Raw genomic sequence first — 19,632 nt, 5'->3', positions numbered from 1 at the left:
TGAAGGCAAGGCCTGAAGGACAAGAAGAAGGCTGCCCTGTGGAGAGCCAGAAGAGCTTTTCAAGCAGAGGGAGTAGCATGTGCAAAGACCCTGGGGCAGGGAAGAGCTTGGCATATCAAGAAGCGGAAGGTAGCCCAGAGTGGCTACAGTGTTTTGAGCAAGGGAGAGAGTGGTCCCAGGTCAGGGTGGGGAGGGAGGCAGGAACCAGACAGTGCAGAAATAAATGTCTGTGCAAGCCCCTCAGTCTGCGTTGTTGTATCCTTGCAGCCTGAGCTAAGTCCTTGCCATTTCTGCCTTGTGGCAGCGTCACTCCTAACTCTGCCTGTCTTCACCTGGCATTGTCCCTTCTGTGTCAGTGTCGCTATGGCTATGTCTAAATTTCCCTCCTCTTATAAAGACACCAGTCATTGGATTAGGGCCCACCCTAAGCCAGTGGGACCAACCCCAGCTTGACTTGATTACATCCGCAAAGGCCCTATTTCCAAATAAGGTCATGTTGCAGGTTCCAGGTCGGACAGGACTGTTTGAGGGGCAGTGACACCTTCAGTCCCATACATCCCCCCTTACAAAGCCTCTCCGGTCCTCCCCCTCCCACTCTCCTTGAGCTGCCCTCGCCTGGAGCCACCTCCTCACACAGACTTTTCTTGCTTGTGAGTCTGCATACAAGTTACCCCTCCTCTCCATCCCCGCCCCCCCCACCCCCAGCCTTTGAGTCCAGCTACAACTTTTTTTTTAAATCAATAAGTCTTTCTACAGTGCCTTTTCTTAGCAGACTGAAGGCAGTTTAACTCCTCCAGAAACTTCCTTTGTCCATTTCTCCCTATAAAGTGCTTATCTTAGAAAATCTGGGTGGAATCTGCGTTTGATCTTTATACCAACTAATCAGCGCACACACAAGCTCATTCTGCGAAATGGTTAGAGCTACCGAGCTGCTGGCTGACTGCAGACCAGAGTGCCAGGAGGCCTGGGGAAGGGGACGTGAATGACAGCAGCCTGTGTCCGTTATCCCCAGGGGACACCCCTGCATCCTGTCAGTCAGGTGACCTTAGAACCCAGGAGGCCACTGGCCATCCTCCATTTGGAAAAGGAGGCAGTGAGGACCCTGGAAGTTTCCCAACCTCCTCAAGGCCACAGCAAGCACTTGATAAAAGCAAACCTCTGGAATCCAGCCTCTACTTCTCTTTCCCATCCCCCACCCTGCTGGGCTAGCACCCACGTCTTGAAAGGACTTCCCACCAGCCAGGCTTGTATGATGACAGCAGCCACACGCTGTGCTTGTAATAGCGAGGGTCCCACCTTCAGTTAGCTCAGGTCCTAGAAAATGTGCCAGCTACATTGTGCCACAAGGGGCCGCCGCCCAAGGGATGTGGCTATTATTGCCCCTGGGGTGGGTAGAAGACAGTGAGGTGAAGAACTGGCCAAATGTTTAAAGTATGTTGCACCCTTTTAAACACTCTGCTGGCTTTGCCTCAGTAGCCCGGCCTTAGTGGGTTCCTACCTTGTAGGTCTTCTAAACTTGCAAATGACTAGGCAAGCAGTAAGTCCCTCCATGGTCAAAGTCATGATTTCCTCAGCAGGTGGAGGCAGAACACTCGGAGAACTATAATAATCAGCATTTTGCAGCAAGCACTTTTTCTTCCTACTCATTATTGCCTCACTTTGAGAGAAGGGAGCAACCGATCTTGCTGGCACACGGTTACAAAGAATCACTTGGAAACATGCTGCGGGAGGCCGCTCTGTCACCAAGAAAGACAATGGAATACATTTGAAATGTTTCTTCTCATGCTCTACCAAGCAAAAGCATCGGAACCCTCTGGGAATTCACTTTACAAGGAAAGAAAATGAGGCCCCGTGTCCCCGTGTCCCCACTGTCTGTGCCATGTGCATTTCCACTGCAGGTCGCCTGGTGCCGGGTGTTCTGCGTTTGCAGAGGCCGCTGCAGGGAACACGGGCTCCCAGGGGTGGCATTGTTGGGACACGTTCACAAAAGGCTGGTGTCCTCTGCAGTGGCTCATGTCCCTTTCTGTTTTGAAGGCACCTCTGTTTATCCCTATTGAACCCACACTCTGCAGAAGACGAACACAAAGTCCCCCGAGCGCTGGATTTGGCTCTTTCATCCCCACTGGACTGGCCCTTAAGGCTCTGAGTGCTTGTGGTACAGAGCAGAGGACCTGGAGAGTCAGCCATCCGCACTAATGCTTGAGGGATGGATGCCTACGCTGTCTCCAGCATGAAGTTCCCAAGGGAATGCCCATCTCTCATGCTTTAAAATTCCTTTAGAAAAAAAAAATTAAAAAGTCACCAGAGATTGCAGCCAACAGGAACTTTAGAGACGGAGAGCTTGAAATCACTTGCTCTGAACGTGTTGCTAAATCAGCAGGGTCGTTCTGATCACTGATCTGCAAACCAGCTGGGTCAGGAATCAGTACTGGTCCCAGAGCTGGTGACAAAGGTGTCTGACAATCTGGCAAATCTGGCCCACTTCCGGGAGAGGCCAGTCTGAATCGGTGAAGAGTCTGAATTAAACAGAGTGTAATAAAATGTAACCATTTGAAATGATCCCTTTATAATCTTATGTTAAACTATTCATGCACATTGTAAGGAAAGGTTGTAACAAGGTAAATTTAGGGTTGGTTTCAATTTATCGGAATTGAATGAAATGATGTATTAATTCTTGCTGTAAATACATGTGAGGACCAAAGAAAATCATTTCAATTTCTATCACTACTCAGGAGGAATGAATATGCAGTGTTTATAATCAAACAATACACTCAAGAAAGTTTTTCTTGCATTAACTAAGCTTAGGAAACAGCATAATAAAAGATCTGTGAAAACATGAATAATCAATATTTTTTTAAAATCAATATTTGGCTATTTAGAAGCCAAAGTATCCTTTCATACCCAGAATATAAGGTTCCTTATACCAGAAAAGTCATTTTAACCATGATCTTTGACCACCTCGTTCTAAATTTTCTTTGCACGTAGGACTTTGTAGGAAAGTTTAGTCTGGACCTAATGTGTGTTATTCAGAGTTTTGCAGAAGGTTTGCTAAGGCACAAATCAATCCTGAATTAAGAGCAAGACTCTTACCAAGACTGAGCTGCCAGAGGGGCAGCCGGATGACTCAGTTGGTTAGAGCGAGAACTCTCAACAACAAGGTTGCCGATTCGATTCCCGCATGGGATGGTGGGCTGCGCCCTCTGCAACTAAAGATTGAAAACGGTGACTGGACTTGGAGCTGAGCTGCGCCCTCCACAACTACATTGAAGGACAATGACTTGGAGCTAATGGGCCCTGGAGAAACACACTGTTCCCCAATATTCCCCAATAAAGAATTTCAAAAAAAAAGACTGAGTTCCCCACGAGGTGCTGCAAAATATTAAATGCCTTTAAGGGAAAATCATTAAGTCCACTGACATCATGCATCGCAGACACCCTATACAGAGCATATGTTTGTGAATTTTTAAAATGTAAAATATATTCACATGCAAAAGAAACATTTTTCAGAATCCTTGTGCTTAATAATGGTGTAATTACAGATAATATGGACCAACCTCTGCTTACAGTTGTTACCTTTGAAAGACATTTTGGATAAAATCGGGGTAATTCCTATCTCAGTTCTTAACTACCCTCAGATTGTGTTTTTGGTCCCTTTTACTTTCTGTTTGCAAAGGTCTTCATCATCATCCATTATAGACAAAGGAACTACCATGTTTCCCCGAAATAAGACCTAACCGGAAAATAAGCCCTAGCATATTTTTCAGGATGACATCCCCTGAACATAAGCCCTAATGCGTCTTTTGGAGCAAACCTTAATATAAGACCCGGTCTTCTTTTCGGGGAAGCACGGTAGAGCACAGAGGCCACTCCCTGAGCCAGTGACAGAATTGGTCGTGAACACATGAGCTGTCCTCCTCTGCCATGAAGTCCCAGCGCCCGGGGACTCCACACCCACCCCCTCCTCGGTGGGTAGGACTAACTATTTTAGATACCGAGATGGACAAGTCAGTGTCAAAATGCAAACTTGCTTTAAAACACTGCCTAAGGTTCCAATAAGGATTTTTTATTTGATTTGATGTTTCATATAGAATATTGACTATTAACCACATATTGAGGTTCTCATAAAAAATGTAATCCAGAACTCAGGCTTACACGTGAATAAATGACACACAAAGTGTGGAGTTGATACACGCCGTCCACGGTAAGATCCACACTGTAAGATCCAGCATGCAATTCATACATCGGGTGACTTTCATGCTACGTCCTTGCATTTTAGGGTTTGGAACAATATTCATTAACTACTATAGAGATTAATAAATAATAATAGATTATCATATAATAATAATTACATACACACTTGGGTTTAACGTTTTTATAAACCTGTAATTTTAGAAAAAAATATTGCTAACAATTTAAAAAATTGGGGATACATAATAATATCTCATAGAATAATATTGCAGGAAAACAGTTCGGGAAATGGTGTTTTCACACAACTCCAATGAGTGTTAAGAGGATGAAAAATGTTTCCTTTGCCTCCAAAGTTTAAAAAAAACCAAATCAAGAATACAGTGGACATGGTCTAGGAAAAACACCCTACAGGGTGGTCAGGAGAGTCCAGGCAAATCATTCCATTTCTCCAGGCCTTGATCTTGCTACCCAAAGTCCAGCGTTCAGCTCACCCCGAGACCTGTGACCTACTCTTTCCCCAGCATTCTGTCCCACCCCCTAGCCTCAGTAGAGAAAAGCCCCTTAAATTACCAACCCCCTTTCTGTTTGAAGCCTCCTGCACAGCTACAAGGCTGCTCCCCGTGGGCTCAACACAGTTTTGCTAAATGAATCAATGACCCCAGAAAGCACATAGCAATTACTGTGATGTGGTGTTTGCTGGGGTGAGAATAAAGGAACAGGCATCTACAGCACTGCCACTAAAGGGAACGTACGTCAGACATTTATTAAGCTACTTCAGCTTCTTATCTTTTGTCTACCGACTAATGTACTTATGAACATTTTATTTTGGGCTGACTTGCAGAGTAAGGAAAGAGGGGTAGTGGGAGGTGAAAAACCCATCCTGCTATATATGTGCTTCTACTGACACCAAAGGTTTCTTGTGAAACTGACGAGGATGCTAGCCTCCGCTGGCCACAAGGACAATAAAGTAGACATCTGCTCTGGCTAACAAAGGCACTTGAGGAGCTGTCTTTAATAGGAAAATGAGCCAACCACTGACCAAGTCCCAAATAAATGTTGATTTCCCATTGTTTCTAGTCTGTGTCTAATTCTGCAGGCATGTATTAGAACAAACCAGCAGACACAAAACCCCCATCTTGCCCTTTCAAAAGCTGCAAAGGAGGAAAGGAATTAATTATGCTGAAAGTGGAACTGTGGGGATGCTCCATGGGGACAGCAGTAGGGGACCAGGAAGATCCACCCATATTTAGGACCAAACAGATGGCTTCAACCTTCCCTCTAAAACTTTAAATGTACTACCACCATTTAAAAACAAAACCAAAAAACAAACCTAAGACAAGGCTGGCCCAGACATCCTAGAAGGGGCAGTAATGCAGGACGCGGCCACCTAGCAGTTGATGGCTAATACAAAGAAGCGTGTCTCAGCTGTGATGTCCTGGCTGGAAGCACGTGTGCTAGGTCAGTGGGTCCCTTCCCCCACACAGCCTGGTATCCTCCTGCAGCTCACCCAGGCCCCCAGTTCACTGGAGAGAGCTGTGCTGAGCGGCTTCCACCACCCTTTCCAGAAGTGCCCCCACGCAGTCAGTCAGAGAACAGTTCTTCAGACAGAAGTATTCCCTTTGGAAGGAAATCCTGAGGCTGACGGAGCCTGACTGCACGGCCCAGGGAACTAAAAGGCAGGTCCCATGAGGAAGTTGGCTTTAGCACGTGGCCTTTCCTATCTCTGATCTGGGTGGCAGGGTGGGGTGGGGACTAGCTCAATACTGAGGGCACCATCTCACAGCAGGGTGGACACACACCGGCTCCACCACTGCCACCAACCTGCAGGGACAGTAGTGGGGCCTGTGCACACAGGTGCCAACGCATACCTGGCACACGGCGGATCCTTTCCAAGTGAGACAGGTTAGTTAGCATGTTGCTAGGTAGACAGGGGGGTCCCTGGTAGAATAAACAAAAAAGCAGCCATGTCCTGAAACTCCAGGCCCTGGAATGTCTCCTTCACTCCAGGACAGGGACATGAGAATACGCTTTGAGGTTAATACATAATCTCAAATCCCTTCTGGCCGAAGGAGCAGATCTGATAGATAGGAATGGGTTGGTTCGTTAATCCCTTCAGGATGAGCAAGCAGGACAAACCTGATGGATGAATTCCATTAGAAGGCTCCAGCCCCCTTCCCCAAGCAGGCAGGGGAAGGTATAAAACGAAGAGCTTTTGCCTCAGTCACTGGGCACCCCCATTCGGGACCCCTTCCCTCTCGGGAGCTGCAACCTCTTCTCCTGCCTCTAATAAACTATTTTCCTTTACAACCTTTTGCCTCTCCTGGTCCGTGTGTCCATTCTTTGGCTTCACAAGACGTGATCCCGGCCCATACTCAGAAACTGCCGGCAGATCCAACATCATTTACATCATTTGGGGACTCGAAAGAAATATTCTACTTCACAAGTATGCACTGATGTTAGCAGCAATGCCTCTGGCCAGATTTGGGGCGCTGCCTTCAGAGTGTAGGGGGCCTATTTTGAGGTGTTCTTTACCTTCCTTTAAATAATTATTGGAGTATAATTTAGACCCCCGCTATATGTGCTTATTTCAAAGTGTACCAGTTGATAAAACTCTCTGATAAATGTATACACTTATGAAACCAGAACAGGGCACACTTTTAACTTTCCTCAATACTGGCAAGTTTTCATCTTTGAGAGGTGAATTTAATTTCTGGAAATATGCAGAAGTCATTATAACCCAGTCTGATTAATAAGGATATTGATCAAAATAAGTAATATAGTTTAGGACCAAAATCGAAACAACACTCAAACATGGCCACAAAGGAATTAATTTGCTGTGTAGCTCTGACTACCTCTGAGCTTTCTTTTTAACAGAAGTTCCAAAAGTTTTTCTTGATTAACGATATGACCAATGTAAATATTCTCAGGATCACTGATGAGGGTATAAAAGACATTGTGTGTTTCATTGGGGAAAGTATTTGGTTGCTGTACTTCATATTTTACACATACTTCTACCTAATTTTGAAAAGCCTTCCAGGAACCAAATCTTCCAAGTCAGATATTCACTGACGTCTAAACAACTGGGGTTTCAACACTGGCACAGTCCAGTCCTCTGTGACAGAAACGGGATTAAATGTGACGTTTCCAGAACTCAGCCCTGCCCATTCTGAGGAGGCCCTTCACACCTCATGCTATAACATAACTTTTCAAGTTGAAATACAAGTCCTTCCTACAGGATACTTTGTCCCCGTACCATACTATCTCAGTGAAGAGAGCCCTACCACGTGCCACTTGTTCAACACAAACTCATCCCCATTCTACAGTGAAGGAACTGAGGCTCAGAGAGGTAAAGTAACTCTTCTAGAGTCACACAGCAGACACATAGGCCATCAAACCTGGGCCATTCTGCTTCTGAGCCCGAGTGCGTCCGCTTGTGCTCCATCCCTCACAAAGTAGCTCTCCATGAAGTTACGGCACCATTTCCAAGGGGGGAATGGGAGGCAGGAAGGATCCACAGTGACTCTCACAGACGTGCCCAGGTGGCGGGGGGTCCGTGGCACTCAGCAGACGCACCTGACGCTGTCCTGAGCCAGGGGCTTGTAACCCTCTGTGGGTCACGGTCATTTGAGACTCCAGCGAGGGCTCTGCAATGCTCTTCACAAACACGCACATGGGCACAGCACACGAAACCTCACAAGACCCACAGATGGTGGAAAGGGCACGGGATCCCAATCCCGAATGTGCCCTGCTCCCCTCCCCCATCCTAGGGAAATGTCTCCTTATCCCATGTTTTAGAATTTTTGACTCATTAATCCCAATGAACAAAACGTTTGGAACAACAAATCCTTTTTTTCTTCATGACCAAATGTCCAGTACATCCTTGCCTCCCAGTTCCGCCCACCATCCCTCCCACTCCAACACAGAACCCCGCTGAAATTCTGAGAATAAACCTGTCTGAAACCCAAGGTTTGATCCCGGTAGGAAGCTAGTGCTGATCGCAGGTTGGCAGCACCTGAGATGGTCAAGGTGAGCGTCCATTTATGAAGGGCCTACTAGGTACCAGGGGCTTGGGATGCGGTGTGAGCAAAACAGACCCTTACTACTGTAGAGCTTCCACTCCAGCAGAGGGAGACACGTCACAAAGAACAGACGTAAAGAGCACTTCAACTCTGTTTGTAGAATGTGCGGAAGTGATAATCAAAGGAAAAGGGGAAGGTAGAAGGGAGTGGGAGGGGTCTAGAGGCTGCAGTGCAGAGAGATTTTAAGTCAGATGGTCAGGGTAGACCTGGGGAGGAGGTGACATTTAGGAAAAGATTCGGAGAAGGTGGTAGAGCTGGTCACGTGGACAACTAGGACAGGCGAGCACCCACTCATTAAAGGGGACTTGTGGTTTAAGGGCCCAGAACAGAATATGCTGGGTCCATTCTCATAGGCCAACATGGCTGGAAGGCAACAAGCAAGGTCAAGGTCAGCAGATGAGCTCAGGGAGGTACTGGGACCAGTGGCGCATCGAGAGGGGCTGTAGACATGTGAGGACGCTGGCATTTAGAGGGAAAGAAGGAGCTGTTGCAAGGTTCTGAAGAGGGCATCACTCTGGCTGCTGTGTTGAGAACACACGTTAGGAGACAAAAGGAGAAGCAGGGTGACAGACTGAGGCACGATGGCACTCTTCCAGGCGAGACATGAAGTGGCTCTGACTAGTAGGCAGGAACAGAAGTGGTGAGACGTGGACGGATCCTGCATTCATTTTAATGCAGAGTCAGTGGCATCTCGGGACAGACTGGCTCTGGGGGAAGAAAGGAGAAGAAAGGATGAGTGTCAGGGTTCGAGCCTGAGTGACACGGGGTGTTGCCATCACTGCGAGACGAGCAGGCCTGCGGGCCAGATGAGATGTGTGGACGGGAACAGCCTGAGATGGATGTGCAAGCAGCGACGCGGAGGCACCTGGGCACACGAGGGTGTTCAGGGGAGAGGTGCCAGCCAGACACGGAAAGGGGGAGCTGTCAGGCATGATCAAAGCCATGAGAAATCGCTGCCATAGGAGAGAAAAGGTAAAATTAAAAAATTAATTTCTGGTTCATGCAGAAATGTTAATTTCACCCGAAGAGAGAAGATCATGAATATATTCATTAGGACTTCACAGAAATTCAAGTTATCACATATACATTTGGTGCTGGAATGAAGTAGGTGATACTCTGCGCTCTGAGTTGGGCCTCTCTCCCTTGATCCTGTTCTGATTTGTATTTAAATAGGATAAAAACATTATGTAGCATTTTAGGTTGTCTTAGCTGCTGGGCTTACCTACTTTATTCGGCTTAGAATTATGCTGGCTTCTCCAAAAAACCAGAAAGTCTGTAAAATTTTTGACATTGAATCAGGAAAGATGAACGTAATCTATTTTAAGATAAAAACTTGGTTCTGAATGTTAGTGGCTACCTTATTTCAGAACTTCCACTGACGTAGCATTTAATGATTTACACCTATGATCGGATTTGATGCTGAAAACACCCAAGTAGGAAAGTGTCATCCACGAGTGCTGAGATGGACCCTTTCCACGCTCACCGAATGGATGCCTGGCCCATATCCCCACACTGGATGCAAAGCTGGAGGATTAACAACCTGTCAGGCTCTCGCCCGGCCCTCTGGCTCCTGCCAGTTCTGAATTTCCCCTTTGTATGGTTCTTCTTGATTAAAAAGGAGTACCAGATTGACTTGAGGAGGGTCCGCAAGGATGGAGAAAGTCTGAGGAAGAAGTGAAAACAAAAGGAAGCATCAAGAGAAAAAAGCAAACATTCGCCTGATGAAATGAAGGAAGGAACAAAGACGCGGCAGGAAGAGCGGCCCTTAAACTCTCATCGCTCAAGACCCTGTGGATCACCAGTGCTGCACTTTGGCACATAATTAAAAGATTTTACATTTTCAAGGGTAAAATCCACCTGCTGTCCTACCCCCAAGTCACGCAGAGCCCTTCCCCAGACATGACCAGCACAGTCTGGGATGGTGCACACAGGCCTTCAAACACTAGGGACCCTGCGGACCTGGTGCCATCACAGCTTCAGCTTCTAGGTCACCCTCCTGGTATGTCCTGGTCTCGTTGTCTTTGACCCCATTTCCCTCTCCATAAAAATTAGCCTCCATTTTACCACTAAGAAATACTAGTTATTTTATGAATATATATGCAGCCCAGAAGCTTGTATGGCCTATTTTAAAACTGCAGAGAGAGTAGCCTCCACTTTGAACTATTCAACTTACATCGAAGCTGGAGGGTATCTTAAAATGGACCCTCGATTAGAAGGAGAAGAAATGCTAAGATTTCCTGCATATTTACTGGTCAGACATAGGAGACTCTTCACAGGAGCTGGACTTTGAGTATACCCGCACAAGGGTCCGAAGACCTGGGTTATCGTCCTGGGGCTGCCGATCAGCTGGGTGACCTTGGACAAATCCTTCATCCCTGTCATCCCCGTGGTGATGCAACGTCACCGGCCTGTCTCAAAGGGATGCTGTGATTCCCTGGGAAAATTCACTCACTCAGTAAGTATTTGTTAAATCATGCACATAGAAATGCTAAGTTGTAAAGTGCTAACCAAACAAAAGATACTGTTACTTTTCAGAAGGCAATGAACATTTAATTCTATTGTATCTAAGATCTCAAACGCTTAAGCCCCTGTGAGGTGGGGGAGGGGGCGGAGAGAGGACAGCTATGCAGAAAGTCCTAAGCGGGGCTTTAGGTTGCATACTCGCCAGTTTTCAAAAGAAATAAGGCAAAAAAAAAGAAAAAGAAAAAGAAATAAGAAACAAAGATTTAGTGTGTGACTACTACATGTTTTCCACTGTCCCTTTGTCTGTTTTGATCACTGTATCTCCAGCACTTTGAAAGGTACCTGACACAAACTGTATTCAAGAAAGAAAAAAAAAAAAAATGATGGTTCGAGTATGATATCCATTCATAGTGCAATTCATCTCGAGAAATGTTAAAATGTGAGAAAAATAGGCATTTTGCAATCAATGAAATACAGACATTCAACAAATATTTTCTAAGTGAATAAACATTTTCACATAAATTGCGTTGTATCTTATGTTCCCATCTAATTAAAACCAAGCTACCTGAGGGCAGAGAGTATGTCCTATGCTTCTGTGTGACAGCACAAGAGACCTTCAAAATGTGTGCTCTGGTGATGGAAACAGTAGATATTCTGAAAATCTAAATTAAGGAGAAGAAAATAATTATCCCAGAAAGTGGGATACCTGTCTCTATTATTTGGACAAAACTAGAAGCAAAAAGGGTCAGGCGAATGAAGAGTTACAGTTAGGATTTAACAGGTACATGTTTCAGTGTGGGAACATGGAAAAGTTCTGGAGATAAATGGCAGTGACAGTTGTACAACAATGCAAATGTATCTAATGCCACTGAACTGTACACTTAAAAATGGTTAAAATGGTCGATTTTATGCTATGGATATTTTACCACTATAATAAAAAAAAAATGACTACAAGCAAAGGCTACAAGCTTTGTGTCTCTAGCACAAAGAGATTGACAAAAATCAAACAATGTCCCTTCCTTCACTCCCTGCAGGTTTTTTTGTTTTAGAAAATAGTTATCTTTCATTAAAATATGCTACTTGTGTTAATATCTAATGGACATTATTATTTTCAAGTGCATTAATACATATATTTTTTTTCTCAGCTTTACTTCGATAGACGTAATCCACATCAGCCAAAGCTCTCTGGGGTCCTCAATTTTTATGAGTCTGAAGGGGTCCTGAGACCAAAACGCTTGGGAACTGCTGGTTTAGTGGAAGAGAGAAAGCAGCACATGGATAAGTAACTCATCAGGAACTGTCCAGTGTCACGAGTATACACGAACGAGTATACACGAATGGAAAGGGAAAGGCAGCAAGGAGCTGAGGAAGCTTCCCTGCCTGGAGGCCCGGCAGGGGTCCCTGGCCTGAGGCAACGCCAACCTGCTTCCCTCCTATACAGACATCGTTTTACATTTCTATAAATCTCTTAAAGTCTGATTCTAGAGGGAGGACTTTGTGTGTGTGTGTGTGTGTGTGTGTGTGTGTGTGTGTGTGTGTGTAGATATACACACATATACGTATATCTATACACATACACATTGTTTTACTTTTTTAAAATTATTACGTGTTATTTTTATAATTTAAAAAATGACATCTTTTCCCCAAAATCCTGGCTCTTGCAGGCAGTGCCCTGCCAGGTTATATTTCTGGCTCCTAGCTTTGGCTTCACTCCCTGGATTCCAACTAAAGCTCCTTTCCTTTCTGGCACTGCCCACAACCCTTTCTCTGGAGATGGCCCTCACACCCAGGTCCTACCCCGACAGCCCAACCGGACCCCTACCTGCTCCCATGCCCCCCTCTAACCCGGCCTCCATGCCCCGGCCCCCCGATGTCTATGTAAAACACAGATCCACTTTGAACCTCTTCCCTGCTGGGAAACTTTCCAGGTTTCCATTGCCTATGAAATAAAAGCCAAACTCTCTAGCGCGGCAATAAAGGCCCTTTGCAAAACTTGGCCCATTTCCCTGCCCACTTCCGGCCACTCCTGTCCCCATTACCTGTGCTCCAGCCACACCAACCAGTCATGGTTCCACACACTTGAGGCCTTTTTGTCCTTTTGTCTTTGCTCAAGGAGCCTGGAATACAACTCACTTGTCCTTATCCACCCTTACCTCCCCTCCTACTGGCCCCAGGCCAACAAATGCTTAACTTTCCAAGCCTGTGTAAAACTCTTTCTGGAAGCATCCCCTGCCTGCTCTGTGCTCCTTGGCACTCTGTACAAACCTTTATCATGGTCCATTCCAGGAGTCAACCAGTGACGGGCCCCTGGTTCTCCTGTGGCCTGCGAGCTTCGTGTGGTTTGTACATTGCTAAATGGGTGAACAAAAATCACAGGGAGAAAATTTTGTGGCGCATGAAACTCATGCGAAATGTCCATTTCAGTGTCCAAAAGTGAAGCTGTGCTCTCGTGTTTAGTTACGTATTGTCTATGACTGCTTTTCTGTCACTGCTACAGTGACAGAGCTGAATACTTTCAACAGAGACATATGACTGCAAAGCCTAAAATGTTTATTATCGGGCTTTTTACAGACAAAGTCTGCCAACTCCTGGTCTACCCTATTTAGGTATTTATACGTCAGTTTTCAATGAGACAGTAAGCCCACAGAAACAAGAATACATTGTATTTAGTGAGCAAATGCCTGGCTGTTCAGCAATGGAAATGTGTTCTTAGAAGGGAGAACCGGGTCCTGATTCATGGAGAGAACTGCCAGAGAAGAAAGGCCAAAGTCAGGTGTGACGGGTTGGGGACGTTAGCATTTTTTTCATGAAGTGGAGAGTAAATATGGCACAATCTCAATTCTACTCACTGTTCCTACTGCTGAAGGATGAAAATTGAGATATAAATAAATACTTAAAAGGAAAGTTGGTTCTTACAAAAAATTTCCAGGCCCACAATCCCACCGGTCTTATCCTGACACAGGCTCTTATAGTACCGTGTTTCCGTGAAAATAAGTCCTAGCCAGACAATCAGCTCTAATGCGTCTTTTGGAGCAAAAATTATATTATATAAAACCCGATCATATAAGACCCGGTCTTATAGTAAAATAAGTAAAATTAGACCAGGTCTTATATTATATTAATTTTTGCTCCAAGACACATTAGAGCTGACTATCCGGCTAGGTCTTATTTTCGGGGAAACACGGTAAGAGGCTACAATTACCTAAGACTTTGCTTAAGACACATGGAGGCTACTTCCTCTTTTGTCATATCTAAAGAGCTGTTTAGTTTCCAAAGTCCCCATGATTGGCTCCCACCCTGTCCCTCCAACCCCAGATAGGAATTCTCTCCCCATAGACAAGCTTGGTTTCTTCCTCACTCTGCCCTGGGCACCTGTCTCCTGCCAAGGCCACCAATCAAACGCTAAGCATTCTTGAAGACCCACCTCAACCCCCTTCTCCTTCCTTGAAGATACCGACTCCTCTAGATTGCCAGGAACGTACTGAAACAAGGTCATTACCTGTGCTATATACCTTGCGGCACTTGGTAAAAGTTGTGAAACCTAGTGGCCATAATGGAACCGTATACTCTTTGTGAAAGAAAGCATCATCTAACCTGATTTGTGCTTCCCATACAGGCTGAGACCCTCAGCAAATGCTTCAAGGTTCGTTGAGTTGGGGGGATTGAAAAGAAGAGTAGCTAAGATTAGATAAGAACCTCCAACTTGTAATACGTGCAGAACTAACGTAAATTCCATAATATACATGGGATACTAATGGCACGTCAGTGAATCAGCAAGGGGTTTAGGGTACAGTTATGTCTGAAATCATCAGTGAACGCTGGAGAGGTTTTTAAGATACAGAAATAGGATAGATATTGCAGACCGAAGGTACAAAAGCACAACACCGCAATCCTTGATCCTCTCCTAGGCCTGTGCGTGGGAGGTAATAAGAAATTGGATTAAACTGTTAACAATTATTAAGGGCTTCACATGGATTAATTAACTTAATTTTCACAATAACCCTAAGAGGTTATCATCCCATTTTATAGATGCGAACATTGAGGCACCGAGAAAATAAGAGTGATTTGTCACAACCACACAGGTTATCAGTGTCAGAACCAGGATTTGAACCCAAGGCACAGGGCACAGGGTGTGCGGTAAAAATCCATTCCCCACACACGTTCTTATGAGGTTAGTCCTAGGAGAGGAATAATAGTGGAGAAATCTTTAAAAAAACTCAACCTCAGATTATTTCTTTACATGCGGCATTGATCATTTTTGAAGCAAGCAATCTCCATTTAATAGTTGTCTTCTCGAAAACAGCGTGGGTTTATAAAACCTTCAGTACACTGGGCCCAAATGTCCATCAATAGGGGACCACCAGCCATGAAATGGAATATCGCTGTCCCTTTGAGATGTATATGTGTCTCCCACAACCCAGGAGTGTCACTGTCAGGGACCTGAAGGCCATTCAATTGAAACGTCATCATCAGGAGGGACAGGACCGCTGCCCCCTAGTCTCTGTGGGAGGCGGAAACCTAACTTCCACAATTGCCAGTTAGCAGACACAGCTGATCTAATCCCATCGACACTGACCAACCCTCTTACTCACTTTTGGTAATTTTTCACTTCTCTGACTCACTCCCCTGAACACTCCCTTATTCTCTCTTTAAAATGCCTGGTCACCTCTGCACAAGTCAGAATGGACCTCAGCTCTGTCCCGGATGCAGTGGTTACAGAATAAAATCTGTTTGTACCACATTCACTAATGTCCGGCTTTGTCTTTGACATGTGCTCACCAAGATACACTATGGAAAGTACAAGATGCAAGGTGTGGGCCTGGGTGGCTGGGGCAGCGTGGGAGAGACCATGTTTCACCAGGTGTCCTCCGTGCTTGTCAGTTGTAGAGTTTACATAATCCTTTTTTTAAAAGAAAGAAAAACAGGCTCAACTATGCTTTTCAAAGTCAAGCACGAGTACTGTAATAATTTTAGATAATATTTATGGTACACCAGGCATGATTCTAACTGCTTTATCTGATTAACTCATTCCACCCCCAAGGCTCCTTTGGAGTGGAATCTTATTGTACCCATTTTACAGACTAGGACCCAAGGCACAGAAAGGTTGAGTAGCTTGCTCAAGATCACAGAGCTAGTGAGTAGCTAGGCAGGTCCAAACTCCACGCGCTCTGGCAGAGCAAGTCTGTTCATAAAGACATGGGGACAGCGTCTATAGCAACTGGTAATAAATTTGTTCATATTTGAAAAAATAAAGTACTGCACTGAGCACATAATCATTTTAAACCAAATATAAAACATTCATCACTTCCATAAGGGTGTTCTAAACAAAGAAAATGAAAGAAAAAATGTGTACAGGGGAAGAGGGATGGGGAAAGACAGAAAGATTGAGGGAGGGGGAGAGGAAAAGAGGCCATGGAGAGAGAGAGAAGGAGAGACAGACAAGCACCCAGGTTGCCCTCACATGTTTCCTGTTTAAGATTTCAATAATTTATTTTTCTACCAAAACAAAGGAAAACAAAAACCCAAATTCACAGGAACTGGATACATTTGGCATTTAAATACACATGCTTCCTTTTTTATAATTAGATGTATCTTTAATTATGAAATTTCTTAATGAACAGTAGTAAATCACCCATAAAACCAACTCGCTTCAGCCTCCAAAATAAACCAACCTTTACCTTACAGGTGGGAGCCTTCTTGCCTTCCCAAAAGTTAAAATCCTGTAACTCACCCCCTTAAGTTCTTATGAGTAACACATTTTGGAGCATTTCTGATTACTCATTTCAACAGGTGCAAAAAAGCCAGGGCGATACCAGGACTAAATATACAAACTTCCTCAAGGAGGGTGGGCGTCTGGAAGACGGAAACTACAGACATAGCAGATTTCTTCGGAGCTGTGTAGGTTACATTACCACCTTTATAAAACTCTCAGACATGCTCTTTCAGAACAGTCTATGGAACGACAAGCAAACGGGTGTCTCCCATTTCATGTTTCACCATTGTACTTACTGGTTCTAATGAATTCAAGAATATTTTAAAATAATTATGCCTCTCATGGATGTTTTTATTTTGACAGTTTATTTCAGAGGTCAAGCTGATAATAGAAATAATACAACAGCCGCAATATATTGAGCACACTATTATATCAAAACTAAATATTGTATATGTACTACTTTATTTAATTCTACATTTTAGGTATTTAGCTCCATTTTAAAAATATTTATGCATTATATGTCAATAATGGCAAAATATAAATATTCAAATGAAATTTATGAAGCTTACAATAATTTGAAATATTCTTAAGCTTAAAATACATCACACCAAGAAGTTTACAAAGTAATAAAAAATGTAACCTTTGAACATTGTATGTTGTCATCTACATAGTGAAATAGAAGAGTTTTAACTGTTTAAATAAATAATACTTCCAACAAGCTAAAGCAGCATTAATAAGTTTCTATGTATGGTCTCCTTTTTCATTGAACAATTTTTTAAAGTTATTTTTATCTATACCATTTATTTTATGGCAGACACTGAGCCAAGCACCTACTAGCATTATCTCATTGATTAAATGATTTGATACAAACAAAGTTCTAAGAACTGTACTGGATATAGCAGGTGCTCAATAAACGCTGTCCATTACGACCTCACTCTATCTTCCTGCTGAGGGAAGAATTACTATGACCCACTATAAAAGAGGACATAGTGTTCAGTTCAGTGACCCAGCTAGTCCGCGGCAGAGCCCAGCAGGGGGCAGGTTTGTTCCTTCCTACACTGCCTCTGCTCCTTGCACACAGATTTCAGAACATTCTTGGAAAGGTTTGGTAGCTTGTCAAAAAAATATATGCACTGAATGTGTAAGCCCAGTTCAGACACAGGGCACAATGTAGACTCCAGGGGGACTGGAGAATACCGTGGGCATCGGAGGAGATCCGAGGGAGAGGGGACAAATACGGGGTGCAGAGACAGCCAGCAAACGAAATGAAAGCTGGTTCTACCTCGCACAGCTTCTTGAGACGGCTCCTCCAACACACATTTGCTGACAGCCAGCTCTGTGCCAGGCCGGGTACTAACAATGGGGAATCAGACTAAGGTGGGTAAGTCAGTGGTGCTGACAGACCAAAGACAAAAAGAGGTAAAACAGACCAAAGACAAAAAAGTAACTGCAAACGGGGGTAAGTGAAGAAAACAAAGAGGGTGCAGAGTTAGGGAATAGGGTTACACCTTCCGATGTTCAGGAAGCAGCTTCTTAGAGCTCCCCTATTTTCCAAGTAAGTGTTTGATAACCGAATCCTACGGACAGGAGAAGCTCCTAAGGCACAGGACAGTGGCAAGGATGTTCTTTAGTCTTTGACCCAGAAGTGGTCCTTGAACCAAAAACGTTTGGAAGCCCCCACCGAAGTGTATGCGTATTTCTCTCCATTTTCTCACACGGGGGCGGGGGTGGGTACGGGGCCCTTCTGCCCTTTTCTCTTTAATTAAGGCCAAACCAACAGCAGCTAAGTGCGAAGGGAACGCCGGCTTTGGAAGGCGCGGGACGCTCTGGTGGTGCGGGCCCGGGTCCCGCACGGCGGGCGGCCGGGAGGACAGCGGGCAGGGCTCCAGTAAGGCGGGGAGCCGCCAGGGGGTGCTGCAGGCTTCCCCGGGCCGGGCCGGCGCCTGAGGTCGTCGCCGCCCAGGTCTGCGCGGTGCCGCGCACTTGGGGTGGCGCGCGCCCGGGCCGCGCCGTCCAACGCCCCTCGCCGCGTCTTTCCCTTTTTTGCTTCATTCACCCTCAACCCCGCCGCGCCCGCCTCGGTCCTTGCACGCGGCCCACCGCCTGCGCCGCCCAAGCCGCTTGCGAGGGACCGAATTCAGGGTCTGCGGAACGGCGGGGTCTTCCTCTAACTCACCCCAAAAGCCTCCAACAGACGCCGCCCCACCGCCCTCATTTCAGGAAGCACGTTCGCCAAAACACGTCGCACAAGACGCGCCCCGCTCCGAAGGGGTTCTAGAAGGAGCGAGACTGGGGTGGGGGTGCCTCCACACACAAGCACACCCAAACCGCTCAGCGTCGGCGCCCGGCGCCAGCAGCTCCCTGCGCCCCGACTGCCTCCCCGGGCGCGTGCCCGCCGCGCGCTCTCGCCACACACCCCCACCGCAGCCCGCGAGCGCGTGGCCGCCCGCAGGCCCGTCCTCCTGCCGGCTCGCGGCCCCCCCGTTCCCCCCCCCCGCCCCCCGCTCCCGCCCCGCTATCGTAACTGCGGGCACTTGGAAGCAAATCACAGTCATGAAACCATCCAAAGGAAGGCGGGGGCTGGTGGGTGGCGGAAGAATCGAGTCGAATTGCGAGAAGCATTTCCCCCACCCGCCTGGCCCTGGCTGTGGGATTGGATCAATTACTCACCTCTGTTAACACAGTTGCGACAAGAGCGGCTTGGATGACATTTTTTCTGGAGCCCATGTGAGGTCCTCTGACCTTCTGTGCCTCCTTCAGCCTGGAGACTTTTGCAGACCCTAAAATGGAGACTGAGCTGCGATTTCACCTGAGGAGGAATTCCGAGACACGGAACAGGAGCCCAGTGGAAGGATCGTGCTTAAAACGCAGCTGGCGGTAGTTACTGCACGTGTGCTTCGCTGGCTAAGGCGATCAGAGTGGATGGGACCCAGTCAGGGCACTGTGATGGCGAGATGCATGAGAGAATGGAGCCCGCACTCGGGGGTGCTCAGTCCTTGTTGAATGAATGAAGCCAGGCTGGGTGGAGCACCTCACATCTAGTCCCTAGGGCAGTGGGGGGACCTGTGGGAGGGAGATTCCAAAAAAAAAAAGACGAGACGCCAAAGCCACACATGACCTCCCTCACGACGTTGACCGGACCTGCCCTGCTGTGCCCGAGGCAGAAATGATTACCACCCCGACCTGAGC

At 46.0% G+C, this 19,632-nt stretch overlaps 1 protein-coding gene across 1 annotated transcript in view; it reads right to left on the bottom strand.

The window, feature by feature from the left end:
• NFAM1 (NFAT activating protein with ITAM motif 1) overlaps positions 1 to 19,249 on the bottom strand; it is a 73,608-nt gene extending 54,359 nt beyond the window's left edge. The window contains exon 1 of the mRNA XM_033116080.1: positions 19,114 to 19,249. The gene's annotated coding sequence lies outside the window, so the exon portion shown is untranslated. The remainder of the gene's footprint in view (positions 1 to 19,113) is intronic.
• Between the last annotated feature and the right edge of the window lie 383 nt (positions 19,250 to 19,632).

Source organism: Rhinolophus ferrumequinum, chromosome 10 (assembly GCF_004115265.2).
Source record: "Rhinolophus ferrumequinum isolate MPI-CBG mRhiFer1 chromosome 10, mRhiFer1_v1.p, whole genome shotgun sequence".
Taxonomy (NCBI): Eukaryota; Metazoa; Chordata; class Mammalia; order Chiroptera; family Rhinolophidae; genus Rhinolophus; species Rhinolophus ferrumequinum.
Note: the sequence above shows the minus strand (reverse complement) of the source record. Positions and strands in the feature narration are given on the sequence as shown.